We start from the raw sequence: 16,073 nt of genomic DNA, 5'->3' as shown, positions 1-16,073 counted from the left end.
CTATTCTCAAATTTGGTTCTTTTTGTTTGTTTATTGGCTAAAGAGAATTCTGTTATTGTTCAAATGGAGAATCAAAGTTTTGTTTTCATTTTAGAAAGTCAACTGTTCTTTCATAGTCAACTGAATGTTGAGAATGGAAGTAAGCCAACCACCTGCAACCCCAGTCAGTTCAAGTTCAAAGCAAAATAAACTTAAGGAAATACATAGAAGCAAAAGATTATATATACCGGCTCTAAACTGGATTCATTCACCTCTGCTCCCCAGCAAAAAAGAAAAACAGTATGTCTCTCACTAGGTCATGATTCTAACAAATTATGGCACATAAACATAACAGAATATTACATACCATTTTGAAATAAAAGAATGTAAGAACTTTGAGAATCCTTAATTATGCAGTGGGGATAGCAAGATATGTGAGATATGTGAGAGTCTATATTCAATAAATGCAAAAATGTAAAGAAAAGTGTGTGCATACTGTTCATCTTAGAATAAGAAATGTTGATATGTTCACTAAAACATCAACATTATCTTTGATAAAAACAAATGATATTACAGTGAAGTAGTTAATTTTTTTTGCATGTGTTAAACCTCTCTTAATGAATTTGTTAAGAAACAAATAAGCATTCCATTCCTTTCCATACCTTCTAAATCCAAATGTGTTGACCTAACAGCCCTAATTGCTAGACTAGCAAGACCCCCGACTTTCTTCCTCTTTTCAAGGTTCCTATTCCTCAGTATAGATGACTTGGGTAAAGGGTTTAGGAAAGAAAGGAAGGGAGCTGTTTGTCTTCTATATGCATCTCTCGTGTCATTTAGTTCCAGAAATAATTTTGCTGTCTGCTTTATTTGTTTTGCTGTTAGTTTCGGGATCACTGTCCTCCACTGCATTAAATGACATCAAATGGAGGAGGAGGCCACATTGCTCCATGCTGTTCTTTCCTTTATAATTTTGATCTGTGCCCGTCAACACTTAGTCACTGGCATTACTGTGCAGAAATGTCCCTTTTTTTTCTTTTTGGTCTATAACTGAACTTCACTCAAAAGCTTCCATTTCCGCACAGTTGTAAATTTAATCTTAGAGTCAATCTACTTTCATCAAACAAACATATGCCTAAAATTTCATTTTCTAAATCCCTGATAATAAAAAGAAACTTTTGAAGTTTGAAACTGTAGGCAACCGGGTCTTGCACTTAAAAATAAGGCTTTCAAAACTACTATTTATACTGAGTTATTTCAAAATCCATTTATAAACTCAATGGATTCCTTTGCTTCTTTATGTACCTTGGTCTCTGTTCTTTAGGGTAATAAGTCATGGATATTCTGTTCAGCTTTAACGGCAAAGGGGCTTCAGTGTAAACAAGAGAGAAAACATTAAATATTTCAAAATATCACCCTCAGTCTACCTCCCTAAGCTGCCTTCCAAGCTTTGGTTCTCCTTATTTCTGGGATGAAAGGGCTTAAATAAGACATAAAAACCTTTCTCCCCAAAACCCCTTTGAACCCCCACCTCAACAGAACAGTTGAAATCAATATTACAAATAGCAAAAAAACAAATATTTTGGGGAAAGATGGTAGAGTATGAGGATCCTAGCTCATCTTGTCCCACAGATACACCTTAGGTAACAGCCACGTCAGTGCAACCAACCTAGAAAATGACCCAAAGACTGGCAGAGCAGACTCTCCAAAGTTAATTGCAGAGAAGAAACCACATCAAAAAGGGTAGGAGGGGTGGAGATGCAGTTGGTAAACAACTCCCAGTGAGACTAACCAGAAGCTCAGAGGGATACCACAAGCACAGAGAAGGGAGGGGAAGAGACCCCATACCAGGAACCCCAGATCCAGGAGACCTGCTGTGGGAAGGCAAGTCCCCAAAACATTTGGCTTTGCACACCAGCGGGGCTTAACTTCACAACTCTATACAACCAGTGGGGCTTAACTCTGGGTACTTTAAAAATCAGTGAGCCTAGCTCTGGGAGAGCCAAGAGGGTGTTAGGAAACTGGGTCCATGCTCTTACAGAGACAGCATAACAAATAATATCTCCAAGATACTGCACACAAGTAGCAGTTTGAAAAGCACCTGGGATATACAGGAAGGAGATTTACTTACTGATCTCAGAATCAAGCTCACTGGAAGGACAGAGATCTTTAGGAGATTTGTCCAAGAACAAGAGAGCTGGAAGGTGCCGTCCATGCCCCTCCCCAGCCGAGAGAGCAGGACACTTCCAGAACCAGCAAGAGCACTTTACAGCTAGCTTGCTAACATCTGTGTCTGGCCCTGTCTTCTCCTACAGCAATGAGATTGAATTAGCAAAAAAGCCCCACAACAACAACAGCAAAAAAAAAAAAATGCAACACAAATTCAAATGAACCAAAGTCCAGGACCAGATGGCTTCACAGGTGAATTCTACCAAACGTTTAGAGACGTGTTAATACCTACTCTTCTGAAACTATCTCAAACAACAGAAGAGGAAAGAAAGCTTCCAAATTTATTCTATGAGGCCAGCATTACCCTGATACCAAAACCAGACAAAGACATTACAGAAAAAGATAACCATAGGCCAATATCTCTGATGAACACAGATGCAAAAATCCTCAACAAAATATAAGCAAACCAAATCCAACAAATACATTTTAAAAAGCATTCATCAGGCAGCCTGGTGGCTCAGTGGTTTAGCACCGCCTTTAGCCCAGGGCGTGATCCTGGAGACCTGGGATCGAGTCACACGTCAGGCTCTCTGCGTGGAGCCTGCTTCTCCCTCTGCCTGTGTCTCTGCCTCTATCTCCCTCTCTCTGTGTCTCTCATGAATAAAATAAAATAAAAATCTTTAAAATAAAAAATCATTCATCATGATCAAGTGGGATTTGTTCCAAGGATGCAGGAGAAGCGGTTTGATATCATAAATCAATCACTGTAGTACATCACATTAACAAGAGTATAAAACCCCCATGTGATCATCTCAATAGAAGCAGAGAAAGCATTTGACAAAGTACAATATCCATTCATGATAATTACCCTCAAAAGAGTAGGTTTAAAGAGAACAAACTTCAACATAATCAATGCTATACATGAAAAACCAACATCATACTCAATAGTGAAAAACTGAGAACTTTTCACTTAAGATCAGGAATAAGACAAAGATGTCCACTCTCATAACTTTTATTCATCATAGTACTGGAAGTCCTAACCACAGAAATCAGACAAGAAAAGAAACGATGCATACAAATTGGTATAAAGAAGTAAAACAAGTAAAACTTCCACTATTTATAGATCACATGATATTATATTTAGGATACCCTAAAACTCCACCAAAAAAATACTAGAATTGATAAGGATTCAGTAAAGTTGCAGGATACAAAATCAATATACAGAAATCTGATGAATTTCTACACTAATAATAAAGTGACAGAAGAGAAATTAAGAAAACAGTCTGGGGATCCCTGGGTGGCGCAGCGGTTTAGCGCCTGCCTTTGGCCCAGGGCGCGATCCCGGAGATCCGGGATCGAATCCCACATCAGGCTCCCGGTGCATGGAGCCTGCTTCTCCCTCTGCCTGTGTCTCTGCCTCTCTCTCTCTCACTGTGTGCCTATCATAAATAAATAAAAAAAAAATAAAAATAAAAAAAATAAAAAAAAAAAAGAAAACAGTCTGATTTACAATTATACAAAAATGAATAAAATACCCAGGAATAAACTTAAGCAAGGAAAGACCTGTACTCTGAAAACTATACAACACTGATGAAAGAAATTGAGGATGACACAAGCAAATGGAAAGATATTCCATGCTCATGGATTGGGAAAACCAATATTGTTAAAGATGGCCATACTCCCCAAAGCAATCTACAGATTTAATGCTACCCTTATCAAAATACCAACAGTATTTTTCACAGAACTTCTAGAATAATCCTAAAACTTGTATGGAACCACAGAAAAAAACCAAATAGTCACAACAATCTTGAAAAAGAAGAACAAAACTGGAGGTATCACAATCTCAGATTTTAAGATATACTACAAAGCTGTACTAATCAAAACAGTGGTACCCACACAACAAAAAAGATCAATGGAACATAATAGAGAACCCAGAAATAAGTCCATGATTATACAATTAGTCTTTGATGAAGCAGCCAAGAATATATCATGAGAAAAAGACCTCTTCAACAAATGACGTTGGGAAAAACTGCACAACAACATGCAAAGGAATGAAAGTAGACCACTTCCTCACACCATACACAAAATGCATTAAACTCAAAATGGATTAAAAACCTAAATATGAGATCTAAAGCCATAAAATTCCTAGAAGAAAATATAATAAGTTCTTTGACATAGGCCAGAGAAACGTTATTCTAGATAGTCTCCTGAGGCAAGGGAAATAAAAGCAAAATTAAACTATTGGGACTACACCAAAATAAAAAGCTTTTGTACAGGGAAGGAAACCATCAGCAAAATAAAAATGCAACCTACTGAATAGAAGATATTTGCAAATGATATATTGGATAAAGGATTAATATCCAAAATATACAATTCAACATCAAAATAATAATTATTTATTTATTTATTTATTTATTTATTTATTTATTTATTTGAGAGAGCAAGTGAGCAAGCACCAAGAAAGGGGGAGAGACAGAGGGAGAGGGAGAAGCGGACTCTCTGCTGAGCAGGCAGCTTGACATGAGGCTTGATCCCAGGACCCCAAGATCATGACCTTAGCCGAGGTCAGATACTTAACTGACTGAACCACCCAGACACATAATAATAATAATCATAATCATCATCATCATCATCATCATCATCATCATCTAATTCAAATGGGCAGAGGACATGAATAGATATTTTTGGCCACGTATAGATGGCCAAAAGAGGTAAGTGTTGGCAAGGATGTGGAAGAAAAAGGAACCCTTGTGCACTGCTTGCTGATGGGAATGCAAACTGGTGCAGCCACTCTGGAAAACAGTATGGAGGTTCCTCAAAAAATTCAAAATAGAATTACCATGTGATCTAGTAATCTATATATGTCACATCTTCTTTAATATTAGAATATTTCTCCAACCATTAGGAAAGAATGAAATTTTGCCAATTACAACAAAATGGTTGGATCTAGAGGGTATAAGGGTACGTGAAATAAGTCAGGGAAAGACAAATACTGTATGATTTTACTCATATGTGGAATTTAAGAAACAAAACAAACAAAAAAGACTCAAATATAGAGAGCGCAGTTGCTAGGGGAAAGGTGGGGGGGGGGCGGAGAATAGGGGAAGGGGATTAATAGTATATGCACCATGAACGAACACTGAGTCAAGTACAGAGGTGTTGGATCATACTGTACTGTAGAGTTGAAACTAAAATAATCTTGTACCTCAGTTATACTTGAATATAAAAAAATACAGCTTGGCAACAACATTCCTCCTCCCTCACCCCAATTCTGATCCATTAGGGCTGGAACACAATCTGTATTTTTGAAAGACTCTAGGTATATAATAAAGTAGATTTGATGAGGGTAAAGCAACTATTTTCTTTAAGAAAATAATAATTTGCAAAATTTCAATTTTATCCTTCATAAAAGCAAGCACATTTTAACTTTTCCAGGGCAATTTATCCTGTGAAGTGCCTGAATCTTGAACTTCTCTATTTTAGGAAGGTGTTTTTTACCATATATTCATGGTAGTAAAGGTGTCAGGGTGAGGGATAGGTTCCAAGCATAAAATGAAGGTCTGTGAGGTAAAGTCAAGTCTCCATCTTCTATTACCAGAATACTTTTCTGTTTTATCATCTGAAATTATGTGGGATTTCTTTTTGTTTGGTTTGTTGTTGTGTTCTCCATTAGAAGGTTATTTTTCCTAAATGGTTGTAATATTCCAGAATGTTCTTCACCAAGAGTGCAGCAAATAACAATAACAAAAAGCCCTGGAAATAACAAGGGGAAAAATCAAGAATTATTACCTAAAAGGCATGGAGTATGACTGGAGGCATGGCATAGATTCGAGACTGTTTTGAGTACATTTTGGAAGAATGCAGAAGTGTAAGTTTCTTAGATAACATTGGCTTAGGTCTCTATGAGGAAAGTATTCTTACAACTATTTAGAGTACCGCGACTTCTGGTTTATTCATTTTACTATGTATTTGAGTTATGGAATTTCATAATAAGATATTCCACTGAAAGTACAAACATGATTTGTTGAGGTTATTGCCTCCAAACATTCAGAGTTCTAAAATATTATTTCAATTTGACCAAGATCTTCTCCCCTTTTAACAAAATCAGAAACACAAAGTGCTTTCATTCTCACAATAAGTCTGAGCCTCAACTTTTAATGTTTTCTACTTTATCAAACTCAACCCCCATACCGTACTGTCCATTTAAAAATATTCAACACAAACATGTTCTCATTTGAATACTTTACTAGCAGAGTTAATGAGATGTATCAAGCAAAAGAGCTTCGGAATAAGTGATAATTACCCAACTCACAACTGTGTTCCTATATCACAAGATTTAACAAACTCCTATAAAAGAATGTGAGCTGTACTTTAAGCCTAAGTACAAAGTATACTTTGGGCTAAGTATAAAGATTAAAGTATACTTTACCTGATGTTTTCTCTACAGTGTCATTCTTACTTAAACTTATTATTATAGACAGCTTCCAACTTATAATCTTTCAATTTAATGATTTTTTTTTATTTTTATTTATTTATGATAGTCACACAGAGAGAGAGAGAGGCAGAGACACAGGCAGAGGGAGAAGCAGGCTCCATGCACCAGGAGCCCGACGTGGGATTCGATCCCGGGTCTCCAGGATCGCGCCCTGGGCCAAAGGCAGGCGCCAAACCGCTGCGCCACCCAGGGATCCCGATTTTTTTTTTTTTTTTTTACTTTACCATGGTGGAAAAGCCATACCCATTAAGTAGAAACTGTACTTTGAATTTTAAATTAGCAAGTCCAGCTGCAGTTTCTCATCAGCCAGGTGATCACAAGGGTAAACAACTGATATACTTACAAGCATTCTGTACCCATACGGAACTTTTTTCAACTTCAGTTCTATACTCAATAAGTGACATGAGATTTGTAACCCTTTATGATAAATAGGCTTTGTGTTAGACAATTTGCCCAGCTGTAGGCTAATGTAAGTGTTCGGAGCACATTCAAGGTGGGCTAAGTTGCGCCATGATGTCTGGTAGGTTTGGCATATTAAATATGTTTTTGACTTATGGGATTTTCAACTTATGATGAGTTTATCAGGATGTAACCCCATCATAAGCCCCATATTAAAAGATAAATATTGAAATACAATTACAGGAGACTTCTTTTGATGAGTGTCTGTTTTGAGGATGGCAGGAACTTTTTCATTCTTGCTTGCTTTCAAGATGCTTTCCTCCTTCTGTATTTTACCTTCTCTACTTAAGGGACAACTGTCCTACCATGGAGATCCTACTTCCATCATACAGTGGTTATTTGGATAATGGCAAAACCTAGCTCATCACACAAATTTTCCAGGTGATGATGACATTTAGAGTCCATCTGACACAGATGAGCCACAATTTAAGAATGAAAGATACTCAGGAGGTAACTGCTTGTCTTCTGTCTCCCCCTTTATATAGTCAAGGGGAAGATCCCACATAAGCCCCTGGGATTCTAGTCTCTGACAATTTCCATGGGCAAGAAATACTTTGCATTTATCCTAAATTTGTCCCCATGATTATGTTCTCTCAATGAGCCTTTCATGAATAGAGATAATTGCTCATTTCTTCCTTCAGGAGTTTGTGGTACACTGTAGAAGGCCGCTTACTAACTATTTAAAAAAAAAAAAAAGATCCTTCAGATTATATGGAGACTACTATTTGTTTTTTTTTTTTTAATCAGACTTAGGAAACCAATTTGAGTTTTATTTTCATATCTGTGTGTCAATAAGTTATATACTTCCTTGGCTCTTCCTTTTTTTTTTTTTTTTTTTTTGACTCTGAATAATTATTCAAGCTTTTATATCCTAACTCAATTGTAAGGTCCAAAGTTACATACAATATTCTAAAAAATTTACATGCAACCTTCAAATACATTTCTTTGCTAACTGCTAAATATATTGTATTTTATCTAACTGCTAAATATATTGTATTTTATAAGATGATGGTAACGCTATTTCATAATTTGTATAGTGTCAGGGTCTGGGCTGTTGCCAAACACATACACACACAGGGAGAAAAAAAACCCTGAAAAACTGAAATTTCTGAAGTAGGTGTACATCGTGTGTCATTTGAGAGAATGCCTGAACACAGATACAAGACTATTTTTTCCTCAGATTGAGGCTGTTTGAATTGGTTTCTCAGTGGTGGGTGGGTGGTATCTGTTTCAGAATCATGGTTGGGAGTTCTCTAGGTTGCTACCTGTTTACCTCTGGTGCTCCTGGAGCACCCACAACAGGAACGGCTCCTGCATCTAAAGGAGTCAGTCAAGGCTGCATCAGATATCAAGCTTAGAGCAAGGAAACTAGCTGAGCAAGGAAAAAGAAACAACCTACTATACATTTTAGGATGTTTCTTTAGGTTAGATTCATCTGTGCCAGTTTCCTGGTACCTCATCTCTGTGCCAATCGGAAGTCACCTGTTTCTTGCCAATTTTGTTATTTCCAGCACATTGGACCAACTAACATTGAAAGCTCTTCCATCTGTGAGCTGTCAATAGCTCCACCACCACAAGTCTCTCTAGGACCAAGCAGCTGTAGAAGCCTCTTGAACAGCTCACAGTATTGACTGGACTTGGCAGCAACTGACTTTGGAAGTACTAAACCAAAAGGCTAGCTGGTATTTCACTTGATTAACTGAAAATCTAGACATCCATTTTGCTGATCATGTTCCCAGAAGCAAGCAGCTGTGGTTGAGAGCCCCCGTTCACGGTTTTTGAGCTGAGCCAAGACATTTCACTCCCTGGGAACAAAGGCATGTTGGGAGCAGCCAGCAGCAATCCTGGAGCTTGAGAGTGAAGGAATGTTCTGGCTAATGAGTGCCAGACAGACATCTTTGGTATTTGTCGAATTCTTTCGCTTCAACTAAATATTATTTATTACTTTGCTGCTAATAAAGGGGCTTGCTGTGCTCAATATCCCCACATTGTCCAAAAGATCTAAACCACTGTCCAATGGTTACCGGCCTGGGTTATTACAATATCTCCTAATCAGTTTCCCTGTTTCTTCCCTTGCATCCATTTTCTAGAATGATATTTTTAAAAGACAGATCCCTTCATTTGCTACTGAGCTGCTTAAAATTTTCTAATGGCTTCCATCATGCCTAAAGTCAAGTCCCTATTTCTTATCTTGACTTACAAGGACCTGCCAATCTGCCTCAGCTCACTTCCTGTGATTCTCCTCCCCAGTGTGCCAGGTACATGGTTCTTCCTGATGCTGAGTTCATCGGTGGCTTACTAACCTTACGCCTGCTATTTGCTCTCTGCCTAGAACACCCAGAAGAATTTTCTCAGTTCATCTTTTCCTAATGTGACTGAAAACTAATTGGTACAAATAAACAGAATTAGAGTGAGTATAAGTTTATTTAGCTTTTCTTGTACATACGTGCATAAACAGAGCCTTCTGTCCCTCCTACCTTTCTTGGAACATATTAATATTATGCCCATAGTTGTCACATTTTTTTAATATTAGAAATTATGCTATTCATTTATCTAAGAAACAATCGTATCTATACCTCTGTGGTCTAGTTCATAGCTAAAGACTCTAGTAGGTCAAATTCCATCTACATCTCTGGATTTTATTATTTTTTTTTATTTTTATTTTTTTCGTCTCTGGATTTTAAAATATTAAGGCCCAAACAACTCAGTCCTGGCTTTTAAGGTAAAAGTTAAACTGCCATCAGAAAGAGCCCCAAATATACAATGGCTTAAATGAGATAAATGTCTATTTCTCTGTCATGTAACAGCCCAGGGCAGCCTAGTGGGCTAAGTCTCTACATGGATATTCGGCAACTCAGATTCCCTCCCTATTCATGCTCTGCTGATCCTTGGGGCTCACTCCTCTTCTACAAAGTCTAACTAGCTCACGGCCATATCTAAGGTCTAAGATCTTAGGCACATCTAAGCCTCTAGCCATATCTAAGGTATCAGACAAAAGAAATAGGGAAAGTAACTTTCTTTTAATCAAGTGAGGTGGAAGTTACGCTCATTACTGCTGATCCCCTTCCATAGTAGTATGAAGTCCTATGGCCACACTTAGCTGCAAGGGGGCTGGGAAATATAGACTCCATCTGGGCAAACATGTCCAATAAATAATGGAAGACCAGACAGTGGGGAGCCACGAGCTGTTGTCCAAATTCACGTAGGCAGTGCTGTGCTTGATGAGTAAAAGATTAACACAAAGATGATCCTCTTCTACACTGACCTATTTGAGATATGCAAGAAAGGAGTGACAGAGGCCAAAATATCATCTTTATTACTTACAAATGCCAGGTTGTAGGATATGGCTTTGTGTATGTTACTCACAGGAGTCTTACAATGCTGAGTCAGAGTGAGGTACATAGAATCAAGTTTAAGGCAGCAATGGACCAAAGCAACTCTTCCTGTGTGGTGAGGAAAAGTGTGTCCTCGAAGGAGCAGGAGAACATATGCTCTCTGTAGGAGAGACTGCTCCCAAAAGGAAGAGTGGCTGGAATTCAACCAAGTATTCCAATGCTCGGTTGTTCTAGTCAAATTTACTAGGTCATTAGGTCCACCTCTCCTGAAGGGATGTGAATGAAGGAGTGGAGGCAGCCTGGCATGCACGCTCTCCAAAGAGTAAGAAAGAGGAAATCACACATCTGGAGTGCAATTAAACTAAACTAGATATCAATGCCCCTCTAAAACCCCCAATTCTCGACCCCCTACCAGTCTAAAGTCTTCTCTCTAAAGCTAATCCCTCCTCCAAACTTCCATGCTGTATCTCTGCTTGGAATAATTTCTGCGGCATCAATTTTGTTTTCTTGCTTACCCCTGAGATCTTTTCCCACTGATTTCTCCTCCACAAGTAAATGTACCCATATCTTTCCCGTCTTAAAGAAAAACTGCTTTTGATCCTAAGTTTTCTTCTAGCTATAATCTCTGCTCTTACCTTCATAAATAAGCCTCTTGAAAGAATGATCTGAATTCATTTCATTTTCTGTTCATTCCTTAACCCACAGGAATCTGATATCTACCAGCGTCACTAACTGAAATTGCTCTAATTTCCAAATTAAATGGAAGTTAGTCAGTCTTTATCTCACTTGACCCCTCACAGTGACTAATACTCTTGACTATATTTTTTTGACCACTATATTTTTTGAAATAATATTTTCTTTCCCAAGGTATCCATGACAACCATTTCTGTTTCCTTCTATCTCCTTAAGAAGTGTCTTTATCTCCTCTACCCTATAAATCTTGGTATTCCCCTAGAATTCATCCTTAATCTTTCTTTTGTCATTATATACACTCTCCTTGGATAAACATCTAAATCACCAAAACACAATGATTCCCAAATTACAACACTAGCCTAGATCTTTCTCCTGAGCATCATACCAAACATCCAATTTTTTATTAGATGTCTTCGCACAGACGTCCCTCAGTTCAGCACGTCCAAAGTTAAATTTATTAACTTCCACCTCAACCTGGATGTTAACATCCACTAGTCACCCTGGTCAAGAATCTGGGAATCATCTCTCATTTCTCCCACTTCTTCAAAAACTCTCATTTAATTCTATATCAAAATTCCACTCAAATTAATCCCTTCTTCATCTCTGCTATCATTCATTACCTTATATAGGTCCAGACATCATACATGTTCACCTATACTCTTGCTTTGGCCTCTAGTCTTTCTCCTCTGGAAGGAATGAGGAATTTGAATGGATCCACTGGGAAATCTTTAATACTCTCCTCAGAATCCTGATGTAATCACCTCTTATCTCATCTTTGACAAGGAACATGGCCTCATTCAGAGGAGGGAGAGAACATCTGCACAAACTGTGATTTTTGTTTTAAAGCAGTTAATAGGGGCACCTGGGTGGCTCAGCGGTTGGGTGCCTGCCTTCAGCCCAGGGCCTGATCCTGGGGACCGGGGATGGAGTCCCACATTGGGCTCCCTGCGGGGAGCCTGCTTCTCCCTCTGCCTGTGTCTCTGCCTCTCTTTGTGTCTCTCATGAATGAATAAAATCTTTAAAAAAATAAAAAATAAAAAAAATAAAGCAGTTAATACTAACATATACTTAAGAAGATAAATTAGGCAGCAGAACCCTGTCTAAATCTCCTGGATTGTGAAATACCATCAGAACAGAACATACTTTAACTTCACAGTAAAGTCGAAGCCCTTTCACATGATATGTAAGGTTCCTCAAGACATTGTTCCTGCTTGTCTCTGGGTATCCCTGGGTATCCTCCACAAGAAACTACTTGGAGTAGCCCTTCCACAGAGTATTTGTTAAGTCCAATTTAGATAATTGAAGCTTTCAGAACTTAACCTAATTTTAGATCAAAGTAATCATCATCATCTATTACATAAACAAAAGTACCAAGATGGTGTTCAGTGATACATATAGTTCTGTGGAGCAACATTGCCCATACCCCACAGAACCACATACATACCCAACACCTTAGACTCAGAAAAAGCTGAGGGCAGATTTTACCTTTGTTTTTTTAAATTTTTTTTTAAGATTTATTTATTAATGAGAGACACAGAAGAGAGAGAGAAAGAGAGAGAGGCAGAGACACAGGCAGAGGGAGAAGCAGGCTCCTCACAGGGAGCCCGAAGTGGGACTCAATCCTGGATCCTGGGATCATGACCTGAGCTGAAGGCAGGTGCCCAACAGCTGATCCACCCAGGTGTCCCGAATTTACTATTTAAATATATTCTAACCATAACTCTATTCGATTTTTATTTTATTTTTAAGTAAGCTCTATGTAGGGCTTGAACCCATGACCTCAAGACCAAGAGTCACATGCTTCACCTACTGAGCCGGTCAGGCACCCCAACATAACCATTCAAAAGTAAGATAATAAACGCTAAATTCATTGTTTCTCAATTTCCTTCTCTATTGACTCGGTGATGCCTGAAGCAGGCTGGTCGCATGGTTAGTTCTGGGAGAAGATAAAAGTTTTACAGTGACTTGAAATAGAATCTGATGAAAACAGTATTAATTTTATTATATAGGAGGTTATAAATAATTTTAAGTATCATTGCTATAGGTGTCATATTTTAAGTGCAACTAATACCAGTTTTTTAAAAAATGGTCCTGAAATGCCATTTTAGGATCTTCTATGTAAGAAGCTGACAGAGTTTTTGGAGCATTTTCCTAGCATGCTTTTTCCACACATGAGAAAAGAGCGTTTCCAGTATAATAGTACATATTAAGCCATTTTAGCATCCCCTCAATTACCTGTCTCCTCTAATTGACTGCATATTCCTTGAAGGCAAAAGAGTATCTGTCTCTCCAGAGTAGAATAGTCTTAAGCCCCATTAATGAATAATGAATGAAAGCTCATGGAGCTTCCAGGTTAAGGTCAAGAGTACTTAATCAGGGAATTAGTACTTCAAAAGGCATGGGAAATTGCATCACATGCTGAATTTTACAGCCGAGTGACTGGCAAGGTGGGGCAAGAGTACTCCTTTCAATTATTTGCCCTCTGTTCTTTCATTTCTGTATGAAAGTTATCATTTTTTGGTTTATATTTTCCTTTTTCCTCACTCCTTGTCTTTCCTCCTCCATAAGCTGTTCCTTATGGAATAAATTACATTTAAGTTTTTTGAATAAACTTGAGTTTTCCTGAACTAAATATTAGTAATACGTTTATGTTAACTTTTTCTCAGCAAGAGTCTTTCTAGACTGCTTTGACTTCTGAGGGCTTTACTCTTTTGACAATGTTATTTAAGAGGTTATTTAACATGAAATATGGTAAGTATATTTTATAAAAGCAATAGTTTATAAATAAGATATTACTACTTTCTTCTGCTCTCTCCTTTTTCTACCTTAAAGAGATAGAAAAATTTGTATGAGGCAGTAAGAGGCTTTAAAATGGACTTTTTGCGTTCTATTTCTGGGATTAAACATTAAGTACAATTTGCTAGAAATTCAATAACTCAAGAAATTAATAGTCATCTTGGTATCTATGTTTATATACTAAAAAGTGCTTTATATAAGGTACCTTAAGGGACGCCTGGGTGACTCAGTGGTTGAGTGTCTACCTTCAGCTCAGGGCATGATCCTGGAGTCCGGGATGGAGTCTCATATCGGGCTCCCTGCGAGGGGCCTGCTTCTCCCTCTGCCTGTGTCTCTGTCTCTCTCTGTGCGTCTCTCATGAATAAATAAATAAAATCTAAATAAATAAATAAATAAGGTACTTAAGTAAGTGGAACTGTAAGGATTATCTGAAACAGAAATATCACTTTGAACCAAGGGTTACTTGTGACCACACATAAATACAAAAATGGATTTTACCTGTCATTTAAAAATGTAGTTACACATTAAACATTTTTATGAATTTTTATGCAGTAAAAACTACAGCCAGATTCACACAGTTTCGTGCACTGCTTTATACTGTCAAAAGTTAGAAGTACGTTTTAGAGCTGAGTTGCAGAGATCTTTTACAATTTATTTCAGCTGTAGTGTATTTCTTTTTCCTTAGTCTTTCTAATGAAATATAAGAACTGCTGAAGCATATAAGTCTTCAACCATTGTGAACATGAATGGCTGCAGTAACTCCAACAGGTGGCCCAACACACACACACAATAGGTAACATTAGTCTTCTAATGGTCTGTGACATGAAAACAGAGAGGTGATCCAATGAGAAAGGAACTTTACGGTTAGTGTCTAGAAAGGAGATTCTCGAACGTTTTGTTCATTCAACAGATGCTTATTAAATAAAGGCTGAGCCAGGTGATGGGTGCTAGGAATCCAGCAGTGAGCAAACCAGTCTCCTGCACTCCTGCAGTTTATAGCCTAGTGGAAATGCAGATTTTTATGAAGAAATTATAAGAGATCTATGAAAGAAGGATGGCTATGGGGTTATGGACACATAAAATCCAGTCTGAAGGGTTAGCAATGAATTAAACATATTTGTATGAGATCTAATTTTCCTAACTTCATCAGTTATGCAAATGATAATACTTCTAGAGTTAACGTTGGCTACACACTCTATATTTCCGGGGAGATGAAGAAACCATCACCTGGAAGACCCTCCTCAATGCTACTCTGCATAAAAGTTATAGTCAAAGGCACAATGAAGTGTCATTCAATAGGCGAAAAAAAGTCGACTGAGTGCCTACTAAGCACTAGAGAATAAGACATGTCTCCGCCCTTGGGAAGCTCCCAATCTAAGAAAAGATGGCTGTGGAAGAATAACAAAACTTGATGAGCATCTCAAGAGGAGAAGCTGATGTAATGAAGAAGCAAAGCCAGTCAGCTATTATTAGCTGATGGCTTCAAAGAGATTTGCAGATAAATAAATAGCTCTGACTTTGGCATCTTTAGGGTTCTGTGGGTGTCTCAATTTCAGTGCTCTTTGTCTCACATAGAGTGTGTCCTTTTACATGATCTCTGTATTAAGGTGCCCCCCAATACACACAACATCCCAATGTTGAGTGGCCTAGGACTTGGTAACTCAGGTAACATCAGTTCCAAGTGTAAAAGAAAAAGACTCTTTTACCCTTGGTGCTCTTTTTTAAAAATCTTGTCTTTCCTCCCTTCTTACTATTAATAAAGTAGCAAGACTCTTAAGGCAAAAATTTGGTTGTAGGCCTAGTGCAGAGAAGTCAGAGGCCTCTTTACTTTCATTTTATCTAGGCTTTAGGCCAACGGCACAAAAGGAGTCCTTGTAGAACTCTATGACTCAGCCCCGCTCACTAGGGCTCTGGGTTAAAGCCAGAGCCAGACTTATTGTAAAGAATGTCTGTGTATAGGGATGGTGGAAGGGGAGGTGGGCGGGGGGTGGGGGTGAATGGGTGACGGGCACTGAGGGGGGCACTTGACGGGATGAGCACTGGGTGTTATTCTGTATGTTGGCAAATTGAACACCAATAAAAAAATAAATTTGTTATTAAAAAAAAGAATGTGTGTCTGTGTGTCTGCTGTGTGTCCATGCTTACACTAT

General features: G+C 38.1%; 1 long non-coding RNA gene across 1 annotated transcript in view; it reads right to left on the bottom strand.

Moving 5' to 3' along the window:
• Positions 1 to 4,585: 4,585 nt before the first annotated feature.
• The window catches only part of LOC112650754 (uncharacterized), a 30,265-nt gene continuing 18,777 nt past the window's right edge, over positions 4,586 to 16,073 (bottom strand). The window contains exons 6-7 of the long non-coding RNA XR_007407199.1: positions 14,129 to 14,299; positions 4,586 to 5,898 (exon numbers count right to left, since the gene is read on the bottom strand). This is a non-coding gene — a long non-coding RNA (uncharacterized LOC112650754). The remainder of the gene's footprint in view (positions 5,899 to 14,128; positions 14,300 to 16,073) is intronic.

Source organism: Canis lupus, chromosome 29 (assembly GCF_003254725.2).
Source record: "Canis lupus dingo isolate Sandy chromosome 29, ASM325472v2, whole genome shotgun sequence".
In the NCBI taxonomy this organism is placed as follows: Eukaryota; Metazoa; Chordata; class Mammalia; order Carnivora; family Canidae; genus Canis; species Canis lupus.
The sequence above is the reverse complement of the archived record's forward strand: the minus strand, read 5'-3'. Positions and strand labels throughout refer to the sequence as shown.